Below are 15,248 nucleotides of genomic sequence, written 5' to 3'. Positions count from 1 at the left end.
CAAAAGCTCAGCTGAGAACTTTCCCTCATATATTACAGAAAAAATTAAGATTTTTCTGCCATGAATTCCTTCTTCTCTATTCTACTTAATCTCCTATCACTCAGGTGCTTTCTCTATCTCCTCCTTCACCTCTGTCTCACATTGAAATGGCATTACACCTTACCAAGGCTAACCCCTCAACCTGTCCAAGTGATCCCATTCTATCTTATCCCATCTGTCAGGAGGAGATGTCCCCCACTATCATCCCCAAGTATCACTTATTTTCAATCTCTCCCTGTTTACTGATTCATTCCCTTGTTCCTACAAATATACCCCTGTCTCCCCCACGCTGACAAAACCCTCGCTTGACCCTTCTATTCCTGCTAACTATTGTCCTATATCTCCTTGCCTTTGTAGCTAAACTCCTCACTAAGGTTTCCACTTATAGGCACCCCAATAGACGCCTCCAATTTTTTTCCTCTCACTCCCTCCTAACCCTTTACAATCCAGCTTCCCACCTTGTCTATCATTCCACTGAACCTGTTTTCTCCAAAGTTACTAATGATCTCTTATTTGTCAAACCCAACAGCCTTTGCTCCATCCTCATTCTTTTTGACCTCTCTCTCTGCAGCCTTTGACACTGTTGGTCACCGTAACCTTACTGTTGCTCTCTTTTCTCTAGGTTTTCCACGCACCATTTTCTACTGGCTCCCCTCCTATCTATGACTACTCCTCTGTCTCCTTTGCCTGATCTTCTTCCATATAACACTCACCAACCACAGATGTCCCTCAGGGTTCTGTCCTGGGTTCTCTTCTCTTCTCCCTCTATGCTATTTCATTTAGTGATTTTATTAGCTCCCATGGATTTAACTACTCTCTCTGCCGATGACTCTCAAATCCACCTTTCCTGCTCCAGTCTCTCTGCTGATCTCCAATCTCACATCTCCAATGCCTTTCAGACATCTCAAACTGGATGTTTAGTAGACATCTTAAACTATCTCCTCTAAACCCTCCCCCTTCCCTTCTACCTCCTGAATTATTTTAGAAGGCAACACCATCCTCCCAGGACCCCAGGCTCACAATCAGAAATTGGCCTGGACTCCTCACCATCTCTCACTCCCACCCTCATATCCAAGTTGTTGCCAAGGTCAGCAGATTTCACCTCTGCAGCATCTCTTGAATATACTCCCTTTTTTCTCCTGATATTGTTCCCACCCAAGTGCAGGTCCTTATCACATCACACCTGGACTATCACAACAGCCTGCTGTGGGGTCTTTCCCCACTTCAATCCATCCTTCACTCAGTCACCGAAGTGTGTCCCCTAAGCTGAAGGCCCAACTATGTCATCTCCCAGTCAATAAACTCTAGTGCCTCCCTCTTGCCTCCAGGATCAAATACAAAATCCTCCATTTGGCATTTAAAGTTCTTCATAACCTGCCTCCTCCTATCTTTCCCATTTTCTTATACCTTACTCCCTCATACTGCTCAATCCAGTGACATAGGCCTCCTGGCTGTTCTACAAACACGGTACTCCCTCTCTTGGCTCAAGGTATTTTCTTTGACCATCCCTCATGCCTTGAGTGTCTTTTTTCCTCCACTAAACCTACTGTCCTCTCTGGCTTCCTTTAAGTCCCAGTTCAAATCCCTCCTTTTATTAGAAGCCTTCCCCTCTCTTAATTCCAGTGTCTTCCCTTTATTAGTTATTTCTTACATATCCTGGATATAGCTTGCTTTGTATATCTTTGTTCGCATGTTGTCTCCCCCATTAGATTATAAGCTCTTTGAAGGCAGAACGTCTTTTGCCTCTTTTTGTATTTTCACTTCTTAGTAGTGCTTGGCATATAGGGTAGCTATGGGCTGGACTGGTTGGGTGCTAGTATGGCCTGGTCTCAAGTTGTGTGGCCAGGATGCTCGTGTGGGATACTTTCCTCAGACTTCTGACAATCTTTTCCTGAAGTTCTGGTCCATATGAATAAGTTTATAGCTATTTCTTTTTGGTTTTCTTTGTCCTTCTTCCTGCTGCATTTTTGGTGTTTGTAGGAGATCTGGGGTCCTCTAGGTACTAAGAACACTCCACTATCTTCCCACAATTCTCTGCCCATTTAAAATCTTTGTATTTCCAGTGCTATGCAAAGAAGAGGCTCTTAATATATGTTTGTTGCTTTATGCAAATATTTTTAATAACTGCCACTTTGAAAATGAGGAAACTGAGGGTCAGGAAGACAGAATGCTTTGTCCATTCACAATCTAGGACCAAAGCTAACATCTGAAGTCAGGCATTACATACAGCTTGGTTTTTAGAAAGAGCACATATAATACAATAAGCATGCTGGTTCCAAAGCTGTCTCAATCGTCTTCCTATTCTGGACAATCTTAAAAAGTGCTTCACTGAGGCCATCATTTTTTGCATTACTATTATTACCCTCTGTTTCTCTAAAGAGACTTTTAAACCCTCTCCTGTAACCAATAAGCCATCAAGTAAAACGGATGTTTACATTGTCCATGTGTGGAAATATCATGTCTCATTCTTCACCTCCACTCCACCAGTTCTCTGACAAGAGGTGTTTTGGAAACATGTTTCATCATCTGTCAGAATTCCGGGGTGCAAACACTGCCTCAGGAACTGACCCTCTAATACTGGTTATCTGTGTGATCCTGGCCCAATCATTTCCTCATGATAACTGACATTTCCATGGTGCACTGAATTCCTCTGAATTTCATTCTTCTCAGCTACAGAAGAGGGATATTCATTAACACCTACAGTATCTACTGGAGCAGTTGGGGGCACAGAGGATAGAACCAGGGCGTGGGAAGACTCATCTTCCTGAGTTCAAATCGGACTTCAGATACTTATGGGCTCTGTGGCAAATCACTTAACCCTGTTTGCCTCAGTTTCCTTATCTGCAAAATGATCTGGAGAAGGAAATGGCAAACCATTATAGTATTTTCTGCCAAGAAAATTTCAAATGGGGTCATGAAGAGTCAGACATGACTGAAATGACTGAATGATAATAAAATAGTATCTGCTTGCCATCTTCCAGACCAGGGAAGCCTTCCCCAACCCCTCTGAATCCTAGTGCCTTCCCTCTCTCTTTTCTTCTGCACACAGCTTGTTTGTCCATATTTGTTTGCTTATTGTCTCTCCTTGACTGTGGGGACAGTCTTTTGTCTCTTTTTGTATCCCTAGTGCTTAGCATAGTACCTGACATATAGGAGCTTATTAAATTTTTATTGATTTTACTGACTGATTATTGTAAGGGTCAAGTGAGATAATGTATGTTAAATAATTTGCAAAACATAAGTACCGTATCAATATCAGGTATTAGCCAGATGTGTTGTTTCCAAAGTCAAGAGAAAATATCCAGTATTGAAAAACAGTATTAGTGTCAAAAACTACAAACTCATCAAAAAGTATAAGGTCTGAAAAAAAGTCACTAGATTTGGCAATTAGGAAGTCACTGGTGACTTTTAAGAGATCAGTCTCAGTAGCATGGCAGCAACTGGACTGCAAGAGATTATGGTTGCAAAGTAGAATTTCAAAGTTTCAGCTCTGGCAGTGCTGTATTCTGAGAGATGGTGAGGTTTGGGGCAAGACCATCTTGATGCTCTGCAGAAGCTGAGTGGCTAAGGAAGTTATGGAAATTGAATATAGGCAAGATGTTAAGAAGGGCTGTCAAGTCAAAGTCACCACTTTTTAGGGATGTACACATTGATAATGAGGTTGACGCATGCATTGCCAGAGTCAGCTCAGTGTTTGGGAGGCTCTGAAGGAAAGTGTGGGAGAGAAGAGGTATTAGACTGACTATCAAACTGAAGGTCTACAGAGCCGTTGTGCTGACCTCATTGTTGCATGCCTGTGAAACACGGACAGTCTACCAGGGCCATACCAGGAAACTGAATCGCTTCCATTGGAACTGTCTTAGGAAGATTCTGAAGATCACCTGACAGGGTAAGATACCAGACACTGAGGCTCTTTCTCAAACTGAAATGCCAAGTAGTCAAACTCTGCTTCAGAGAGCAGAGCTCTGATGGGCTGGCCATGTTGTTCGAATGTAAAACATGCTTGCCAAAAAGACTATTTTATGGAGAACTAACAAAGGGCAAGTGTTCACATGGTGGTCAGAAGAAATAATGCAAGGACACTCTCAAGGTCTCTCTTAAGAACTTTGGAACTGATTGTGTGCTGTGGAAGACACTGGCACAGGACCACTCAGCATGGCATGCCCACATCAGAGAAGATGCTCTATGAGTGAAGCAGAATTGAAACAGCTCAAGAGAAATGTAAGATGGACAAACTCAGAGAATCCACCCCAAATGATCACACAGACTAATTGTGCCTGACCTGGGGTACAGCCTTCCCAGCTCTTATTGTTCTGATCATCCAGTCGGACACACTAAAACTTAACTCTAGCATTGCAACGTCATTCTGGTCCTCTTTGAAAATGAAGGATAACAACCAACCAACCATTAAAGTCTCCCAAGAAGGATATCAGGGTATGGAATTGGCAAAACAGACTACAAACCAGGCAATAAAGCCACTGCAAAATTTGGAAGAGCAGCCTGGAAAGCAATGCATTACCACACAAAGGATGAGAAGCTGGCATAAAAATAGCATGATTAACCTCAAATCAAGAAAGGTCCTTGAGGAAGAGTGGAAGGGGTCACTCTGGAAGCATCAGGTGGGAGTTTATTGCTTAGGATCTGGGAACCTCAAGGGAGGGCAAATTTTCATTTAAAATGAAGAAACAGAATAAATTTCGAATTCACAATCTGTTTACACTCTTATTATTTTCATATACATGTCTTACACTTTTCCCAACTGAAGTGTAAACTGTCAGAAAGTAGGGGCTTTGTTTGTTATAGAAGAGAGAGCCAGAAGAATTGGTTTAATTCTCACCCCCAATATTAGCTAAACATGTAACCACTGGCAAGTCACTTAAATTTTGTGAGCCCCAATTTCCTAGCCTGCAAAATGGGCTTAATAACAGTGCTTACCTTATAGAGTTGTTGGGCTCAAATAATAATGTACAAAAAATGTTTATACACCTTAAAGGGCTAGATAAATGCCAGTTATTCTTACCATGACATTTCTTTGTATGCCCTGAAGGGTCTGGCACACGCTCACATATGTTAGCCATTTAAGCAATTATTGTTTGAGATATTTTAGAGAATTTTATTTTTAGAAACAGAAACAATCTACCAATCCACAAGCATTTATTAATTATCTCTTACTGCCAAGCACCATGTTAAGTGCTGAGGACACAAATATAAAAGTAAGGCAGTTTTTGCCCTTGCAATCTACTAGGGAAAATTGGCTGGTAAGAAATGAGCAGGGAACATGAACCTCTGGACCATGGCATTAAGTTACAGGCTTGGCTCTAAAGCAAGCTATAAAACAAATGATCCTTTATCAGATGATGATAATTGTATTAACCTGCAAACTAAAGCGTTAATGTCATGTTTGGAAATAATTAGTCAGTCAGTCTTCTTTTTTAAGATTTTAGGCAGCCAGGTGGGGCAGTGGATAGAGTGCTGACCTAAGTTCAAATCCAGCCTCAGATACTTACTAGTCATTTAACCACCGTTTTCCCCAGTTTCCTCAGCTGTAAAATGGAGGTCATAACAGCACCTACCTCTTCAGATGGTTATGGGGGTCAAATGAGATAATCTTTGTAAAGCACATAACACAGGGCCTGGCACAGTGCTATACAAATATTAGCTGCTATTATTAAGGAAAACACTTTGGTGACTAAGGCAGACTCAGTACTATAAATTGGGATAGGCCATATAAATTATAACTAATTGGAAGGAAGGAGAAGGTCTCCTGCGCTACGGCTACACAGACACAGGCAATAATACAGACTAATCGTAGTCGACTTTCATTAAGGTTAGTTAAGTTTTACAGAAGTCATCTCATTTAATTCTCACAACAACCCTGAGGTAAGTCCTACAGGCATTATCATTTCCATTTCACACATGAGGTCATTGTAAAGGTCACATGACTTACCCATTTGTATAACAGGTGGGATTTGAGCTCAGGTATCACTTAGTCCAAAACATAACTCTCTCTTTACTACCCAGTGGTGTCAAATTCAAATGCTAACTGATCCCTGTGGGCTGCATGTGGACTTAGAAAACCACAAATCAGCATTATCTATGTTGTTCTGTACTTTTTAAAAAAGCATTTTCCAATTACTTTTTAATCTGGTTCTGCTACACTTGGCATTTTGCAGCCCCTCTGGGCCACCTCTGAACTAGACCCAGCTGACAAGGCAGTAAAAGAAAGTAAATGCTCAATGTTTCACTATGAAGTTCAGTAGGTGACTGCAGTATCATCTTTTGCAAATAGAATAGCAAAGGAGTTAAGGCAGAGAGGTTAACAAAACAACACTGCCCAGTTGGGGAACAACGCTGGATACAGAAACCAAGGCCCAGAGAGGTAGTGACTTGCCCAAAGCTCAGATCTGAATTGAAGCCCTCTGACTCCCAACCCATTGTTCCTTCCATTCTACCATTCTGTCGGTCTCAGAAGAGTCCTGAGTTCAGATTTTACCTGACATTTACTAGCTATGTGATCACAAGTCATTTGGCCTCTGATGACTTGAGTTTTCTCATCTGCAAAATAAGGATAATACTTTCAAGTCCTACCTCCTGCAACTGTAGTGAAGAAAACTCTTTCTAGGCCTTAAATAACTATATATTTACATGAGAAGAGCTACTACTAGGCAGACTTACATTCCTACAATCTGAAGGAAATATTTCATGTCACTGAGAATGGACAGCAGAAACAGCTGCTTCCCAACTTAGAGTTGTAGCCAGAGAAAGAAACCCAGAACTTGGGCTGTCAGCTTTGGAAATGATGAGAAAAAGATAAAAAATGATATCAGTAATATCTCTAGAAAGAAACTGCCTCTTTTTGCTGGATAGCACAGCCTTTATAGGTATGTGTTAGGGGTAGGAGATGGTTTGGGTAGTCCCTGATTAGGTGGGAAGAGTCATTTTCTTCCTGTTAATAATAGACTTGCCTCCCAGAGGTACACTGATTATTTCTGATAATTTTCACCCTACTACTAGAAAGAACAGTTTATCCAGAATGGATAACTTGATTCCGTATAAGAAGAGATCATGCAACACAAGAACCCTGTGCTGGAAACCAAAAGGCTGTTATTGTACAAATTCTGGCTTCACTACTGGCGAGATGATTTAAAAGCTGTGTCACCATTCACACCATTCACAACTCATGAATGCGGTGAGGTTAGGAAATAAAATACATTAAGTAATTTGAAATTCTTCATGGATACTGATAAATTCAAAGTGGGGCTATCAACGAACTCCTCTGAGATCAGTGGTGTCCAATGTAAGGGTAGTTGCCTGACCCCAAAGAGTGTGTGATCAGCCATTAAAAGGAAGGGTCAAATCCCACCTTCAAGCTCACTGCCAATTCTACAACTTGTCTCCAACACAATCATATCCGCCCTTATACCACTACACTCCCTTACTCTCTCATCTCCCTCTTCCATGCAAGGTCCCAACATTCTTGATTCTGAGCCAAGAGTGAGTACCCCAGAACAGTTAGAACCTAATCCAGGATTTCTTAAACTTTTTTTATGTCACAGACTTTTGGCTGCTTGGTGAAATCTATGGATTCCTCATAATTTTTATAAACGCACAAACTACAGAAATTACCAAGAAATCAATTACATTGAAATGTATATCTAACTATACCTATAATAAGTACTGGGCCCCAGATCAGGTACTCCTAACTTCACAAATATTCCCTGGGAACCCACCAGCAACTGAGCAGGTACCATTGGTCTAATCCTCCCTATCCCCAAGCATACTGATGTGTCCTGACCCTCAGATCACCTCCTGACAGCCAGCTCTGTGCATGAGTTATGAGAAAAAGCTCTGCCACTAACCCCTTCCCCGAAGCGGGACAGGACAAGACATGAATGGCTTGTAATCTGCATGTAACTGTCATTACATTAACCTTCTCTCCAAATTCACCCCTCTTCCAAACTTTCCTAATCTTGTGGAGGGCACAACCACCCTTCCAGTTATCCAGGTTTGCAGCCTAGAAGTCCATTCTGATCAGTCCCTCACTCAACCTCACTTCAGATAGATATTCGATCAGCTGCCCAATCTTGTCACTTCTACCTCCACAGCTTTAGTCCTTGTCCACTTCATACTCAAATGGTGCCTCAAGACTTTCCCCTGGCCTGCTGTAATAGCCTCCTAACTGGTCCTTCCTCAGGTCTTTTCCTTCTCCAATCTGTCCTCTAAACAGCTGCCTAAGTGATTTTCTTCAAGTCCAAGTCTGACCAGGTCCCTACTAAGTAACTCCAGTGGTTCCCCACCTGTTCTAGGTTTGAAAGTTATTTCATCGTTCCCTGGAAGGGGTAAGGAGGGCTTGGGGGTGGGTGGGAAATGGTGCTGCTGTAAGTGTGCTCATAATTACTGCTCCTGCTCACCCCTTTCCCAGATGGAGGAGTTCCGGTGAATGCCTCTATCTCTTCCTACTGCTCCTGCACCATTACAATCCAAAGGATGATTTTGGCTACAATTCCTAAAGACCAGCTAAGGCAGAAAGAAGAAGAAAACTGCATCTGTTATTGGAGTTCCCATACAGCTTTCTAATCATGCTTTCTTGAAGCACCAAAAATCCTATCACAGGGGCCAGAGATCACCAGATTAGCACAGGATCCCTTTCCCCAATGGCCCTAGCCTCAACTTGTCTGTCTTTGACTTAAACTCAATTCCCATCACTAGGCACTGATACAGGACCAGCCTGGGACCCTTTTCCCCAATGTCCCAGCCAGTCTTCTGTTCAAATGTTCAAACCCACCAGGGTTTCCCCTTCCCCACAGTCCTCCGAAACCTTGGCTGTGGGGTAGACAAGACAATTCATACCCACTACCATCTGTCTTGCCATAGCAATGCTAAGAACCACTTGGTTTTTATACTTGCTCTAAAGTTGAACTATAATACATTTATATATATGTATATATGCATATGTATGTGTATATATATGTACACACATACACACATATATGTATACATACACACATTCTCCTCCAAATAGAATTATTTGAGAACAGGAACTATCTTGATTATCAGTTTACATTCCTGGTACTTGGCATATTCTTGGCACAAAGAAAGCGCTTAATAAATGTCTTTCCATTCAATTTCATTTATCTCATCCTTTTCAGATGCCTATTTTGCATGTAAGTTTTATGATGTACATGATTATAAGTACAGTAGTAGGTATATAATTTGCAAATAAGTAAATATGCACGTGGGAAGGGTGCTCATTGTGTACCAAGAGGAGCAAACCATCAAAGTTTAGAAACCAGACCTGCAGAGATGACCTCAAAGGGACCTCTGAGGGCTCTTCCGGTGCCAAATCTATGCACCTGTGATCACCGAAGGAAAGAAAACCATCAAAAGAAAAACCAAGAATTAAACTGATTTTGATTCAGTGTTCAGGCCAGGCAGACACACTTTTAAGACTCCTCTGAAGAGGCTTTCAATTCTTAATCAAAGATGCTATGGTGTCAGTAGGGAGTATAGGAATCAAAAGAACAATTTGGCAGTGGAATCTTTCTCGCCTTTAGGTAGGTACACAGGACCAGGCAGTTTCCACTAATTCAGAGGATCAGGTAGTCACAAAGTGTTCCAAAATTATGAATTGACAGATTATAAATGTCTAAATGGCAGAAACATCTTTAACTTAATCCATAATAAATTCCATTTAGGTGTTGTTTAATGGTTTTTCTGGTTGACTAATTTTAGAATAAGCAAAATAAACAAATACAGAATTCATCTGCTTGTTAACTTTAAATATATTCGGCTTGATTAAGGGGAAATGGTGGTACTCCATTCAAATACTCTAGTAAATAGAAAGTTACCAAAGCACACCAGTAGCCTCAAATTTCATGCCTGTTTTAAGTTTGGTTACTAACAAATCTTCATCTCTTTCCACAAAAACCTGTTAATCCGATTAAACACTCTCCTGAAAAACCGATAAATAACATGGGGAATGAGAGGGTACTGAACAGGGCACTGAGTTGGTTGCATTTGAGAAATCCAGGTATAACGCATTTAGGGATAGCCATTTCCAAAGAATGAGAGAATACAGTAAAATACAGCTATACTGTTTTCAAAGAAATCTTTGTGCGATAGTCCAGAAGTAACTTCATGATTCTGAGGTATTCCAAGAAGATCATTATGCACATTATCACATCATCCATGTACTATAAAAGATCAGACATGTAAGTTCATAGAGTTTTATAGATTAACAAAATCCTAGAGAGGAGAAAGTTCAGTGTACTTAGACCTCTGAAATGATTTGTAAAGTGGCTTTCTCACATCTCTTAAACTGACCAAAAATCTCCTAGATTTAACAGCTTTCTTAAAAATTTCTCAAGCAGTGATCAAAATATATTTCATCAACAGCTGACAGAGGCATTTCATAATACAACTGGAATCCTTCAAAATTCAAGTTCTTGTTTTTAATTTGACTCCCTGGAGTTGATTTATTGATATTAAAGGTACTGACAGGGGTTCTTGATAGTACACCATAAAACCAAAAGCCATGCAAAGGAAAGTTCAATATTTGCTAGTTTCTACCTCTGTAAAAAATAATTTGATTATGATCAGACCCAAGCATGTATGCTTCTAAAATGCATGTCACGTAGCAGAACAATTTTGCCCCCTACTAAAAGTAATTGTTTTCTACAGGAAGAATATAAATCTTATTCAGGCCACAATTTTCTCTTAAAAGATTCAAGGATTCAAAGGCATTTGGCTTAAAAGGGAATCATAAGAAGGTAACCAATAACTTACATTTACTCATTGGTCAACATTAGATAATTTTAACATTAGTCAGTTTATTGACCATTAACATATTTTTACCACTTTTTCCCCTCAAAATTGTGAGGCCAAAAATTTCTTTGGAGACATTTCCTATTCTTGCAGCTGAGGAGGCTGCTCATATACAAAAATATAATTGTCCTTATAGAAGCAGTTCTAAAACCTGCCAAGCCCAACCTGAAAAAAGATAAAAAGAAGGCAGGCATGATGGTATGATCTCTGTCTATAGAATCAGTGGTTCCCTTTATAGTAAAATTTGCCCACAGACACACAGAACAACAAAGAAGGACCAAGTCAGCCTGGCAACATTAAATTCTTCAGGAATGTGGGCCCTAGAGAATCAGGACAATGAGAAAATGTACTCTAGCACTTCTGTTCTCCAGCAGTCCTGTATGAGGAGCCATTGAGCTGAACTGCATTACCAGAGAATTAAAAACAGGGCAACTTCATATGAAAGCAAAGGTGACCCACCAGGAAACCTTTTCCTAAAGGTGACATAAATAGACAAACAAACAGACAAACAAGACACTACCTTGTTATTTGAACACATGGAAATGGGAAGAAACTAAGACCACATTTTCTGCTAACAGTGCTGCCCATACATTTGCATCCAACTAAGTCCAGCAACTTTAACAAGGCACAGGATGCCTGGGCTTAGCGTGACGTTCCTACTTGAGCAAATTACTGATGTCATACCAAGGAAAAAAATAAAAAAGTATGGAATAATTCCAAAGGGACAAGATCAGTCAAGTGAACTGATGACCTCCTAACTCATATTATATTATACTATATCACTATATTATATTATGTTACGTTATATTATATCATATTTATTATAATTCTATGCCTGCATGGCCCCTACCCAATGCCCCACCCACCCACCTAGTAGGTAGCCACAAAGGAGGTGCTCTTATTTCCCCGACGTATGTATGCATGTATGTATATATAGGCATATGGATGTATGTATACCATACAGAGACAAAAGTGAGGCTTAGAAGGCACCCACGTGGGCACAGATGTGGATTTTTGTATAAAGTAGGAGCCCTCAGAACCGTGTGAACTGCTGACCAGTGAGGGTGGCAAATGCCCACCAGGGAGGGGATGCCAGGGAGAACGTGAGGGAGACAAATAAAGCCAACATCCACTTCGCTCTACCTGCTCCGCTTTTGCGACCCTCCATGCCACCCCCAAACACACGCTCCGAGTCCTGCTGGCCGGGTCAGACACAGCGGGCACCTCCAGCCTGGAAACTTTGTGTGCAGATTCCAAAGAGATAACGCCCCGCAGCCCACACCCAGTGCCCCGGCTGGCATCGGGAGGGAGCGCGGGCAGCAGAAGCCCTCAGGAGAGGGGCAGGCTCAGGAGCTTCTCGGGGGTCCGTGTGGGCGGGGATGGCGCAGGGGGAGGGCAGTGCCAGGGCAGTGAAGGCAGGAAGCTCATCTCCAAAGGGCACACCAAGTGCAGAGCGCGGGCAGGCTTATCTTAATTAGGACAGGACTACTGCCCAATATCTGCCAGGGGGGGAGATAAAGGAGAAGCAGAGGAGCGGCTTCACCACCCCCAGCGCCCCCGGCCTTGGCACCAGGTGCCCACTCCTCCAGCTCTGCCCCCGAGCGTCTCTCCCTCGGACCCCTTTCCCCATTACCCCCCTCTGTGCAGACCCCTCTTCACTCTTAACCATTCTCACCTCGGACCCATCGCTCTTCCTTCAGCGCCCCCCCCAGGATGCCCGCTGAGCGCCCCGAGCTGCCCCCCAGGGGTGCCCGCTGAGCGCCCCGAGCTGCCCCCCCGGGGTGCCCGCTGAGAGCCCCGAGCTGCCCCCCCAGGGGTGCCCGCTGAGCGCCCCGAGCTGCCCCCCAGGGGTGCCCGCTGAGAGCCCCGAGCTGCCCCACCCCGGGATGCCCGCTGAGCGCCCCGAGCTGCCCCCCCGTGCCCGCTGAGCGCCCCGAGCTGCCCCACCCGGGGTGCCCGCTGAGAGCCCCGAGCTGCCCCACCCCGGGATGCCCGCTGAGCGCCCCGAGCTGCCCCCCCGGGGTGCCCGCTGAGAGCCCCGAGCTGCCCCCCAGGGGTGCCCGCTGAGCGCCCCGAGCTGCCCCCCCTCTGGTGACCGCAGCCTCCCTCCTGACCCCCCCGCCCATCACTGTGCCATCCTCCAGACCCCAGCCCATCACAGAGCCCCCCTCACTCTCTCCATCCTCGGTCCTCCTGCCCCGCCCCCTCCCCGGCCCCCCCCCCCCCCCACTCACTGGCTCGGGTCTGCCGCAGGTCGGGGTCGGGCTCGGGGTCCTTCTCCTCCTCCTCCTCCTCCTCCTCCTCCTCCTCCTCCTCCTCCTCCTCCCGCTCTGGTGCCTCGGTCTGGGGCACCCTCGCGCCGAGGGGCGGGGCGGGAGCTCCCGGGGGCGGGGCATGCGGGGGCGGGGCGAGGCCGCCGCTCCTGGAGGGAGGAGGGACCCGGATGCTCTAGGGCGGCTGAGGGCAGAAGCGGCGTCGTGCCCCGGGAGTGCGCCTGCGCGGCCGGCTCCGGTCTGGGGCGCACTGCGCAGCCTCCGCGCTCCTGCCCCTCCCCCTCAGCTCCTGCTCCCTGCGGGCGGGGCGGCGGACCCGCCGAGTCCAGTGCCCCGGGTCTCCCTCTGCGGGGCCAGCCCCGGGAGCTGGTCCTGGGCCGATCGCCCGCCCGTCCGGGGGGCAGCAGGCGAGCAGGCACCCCCCCGGGGGTCCGGGCCGTCCCGTGCCTTGCATGCCCGCGGCCCACGCGCGTGGGAAGGCCGCGAGCGGACCGAGCGAGGCGCACGCTGCGTGTGCGGAGCCCCGCAGAGAGGCCCCCACGCAGCCGGGCTGGGGTTCAGGTCCTGCCCTGGTGCCCGCTGCCCTGTACAACAAGGGGCTCCTCATGCCCCCTCCGCCGTGCCAGCCTGCCAGCCGTGTAGCTCATACAGTAACCTGGGTGGCAGACCCAAGGTCAGGGTCCCGAAGGCCAGCGCTGCCAGCCGAGTGACCGTGGGCATGAGGTCGCCCTCTCCCCTGCGTCCTGGTGGGCAGAAAGGGTGGTCTCTGAAGCCCAGTTCTGCCCTCCTAGGGCCCCCTCGTGGGGGAAGTCCTGCCCTCACGTTCCCACCTCCCCATAAATCACTCTCCTCCCTTCCGAGACAGCAAGGTATGCCAGCTATTCCCCCACCTGCCAGGGAGGGAAAGGGCTTCACCGACTCCTTCATGCCAAGGTGTTAGGGACTTGGGGTACTGTGTGCCCTGGAGTGTCTGAATTCTGGCGCTGGGTCACTGGGCAGCAGTCCCAGGGCCTGGCCGCTTCCTCTGCTCCTAAGTGGGTCACCCGTGGAGAGGACCACTGCTCCTTCCCTTTTGTGCTGGGGTGCCTTACACCAGCTGTTTGGGGGGCACACATGCCCTATATGTACAGCTAGAGACGAGCTCTGCCCACCCAGAGCACACAGCCAAGGGCTTCCGAATGACCACGTGGAGGATTCTTTACAATCCAAGGCAAGAGCTCTTGCCCTTTTTGGAGTCATGGACCTGTAAGTATGAAACTTACAGATCCTTTCTCGGAATAATATTTTTAGATGCATAAAATAAGATCTATGATCACCAAGGAAACGAATTGTACGGAAAAGAAGTTGTCATTTTTCCCCCCTTAAATCACACCTTTGAAGACCTAATCTAGAATTTTAGACATCATCCGTCCCAACTCTGGAAATTTTTCAAATAAGGCTCAGAGAAGAAAGGGAAGTGGATCTCTCCTATCTTTCACAGCTACACTTCTAGACAGGCTTCACTTTAATTTTTATTCACCTCCCACTCAGTTCTCAGTTCCTTGCAGTCTTCCCACCTCATTATTCTATTGAAACTGCTTTTCCCAAGGTTACTAAGGATAACCTTACTTGCTAAATCTATTTAGTTTTAATTTTGTTTTTTCTCAATTACATGTAAACAAAATTTTGTAATATTTTTTAAAAATTTTGAGTTCCATATTCTTTCCCTTCCTTCCCTCCCTCCCCTCTTTGAGAAGGCAAGGAATTTGATATAGATTATACATGTAGAGTCATGCAGCACATTTTCGCATTAGTCATATTGCAAAAGAAAATGCAGACCAAAAAAAAAAAAAACCCATCCAAGAATAACTGAAAAAAAAAAGCATGCTTTGATCTGTATTCTGACTCCATCAAGTTCTTTCTTTGGATGTGGATAGCATTTTTCACCATATATCCTTTGGAATTGTCTTGGATCCTTGTATTGCTGAAAATAGCTAAGTTATTCTCAGTATAATATTGAGGTTACTGTGTATTATGCTCTGATTCTGCTTAATGCACTTTGTATCCATTCATCGGAGTCCTCCCAGGTTTTTTTAGAACATACTGCTCATATTTCTTGTAGCACAACAGTAT

The 15,248-nt window shown here is 45.0% G+C and overlaps 1 protein-coding gene across 1 annotated transcript in view; it reads right to left on the bottom strand.

Annotated features, from left to right (window-relative positions):
- Positions 1-13,240, bottom strand: part of RNF24 (ring finger protein 24) — an 83,808-nt gene extending 70,568 nt beyond the window's left edge. Inside the window, exon 1 of the mRNA XM_072637031.1 lies at positions 13,098-13,240. The gene's annotated coding sequence lies outside the window, so the exon portion shown is untranslated. The remainder of the gene's footprint in view (positions 1-13,097) is intronic.
- Positions 13,241-15,248: the final 2,008 nt, after the last annotated feature.

This window comes from Notamacropus eugenii, chromosome 1, assembly GCF_028372415.1.
Source record: "Notamacropus eugenii isolate mMacEug1 chromosome 1, mMacEug1.pri_v2, whole genome shotgun sequence".
Taxonomy (NCBI): domain Eukaryota; kingdom Metazoa; phylum Chordata; class Mammalia; order Diprotodontia; family Macropodidae; genus Notamacropus; species Notamacropus eugenii.
This window is presented reverse-complemented; position numbering and strand designations above follow the sequence as displayed.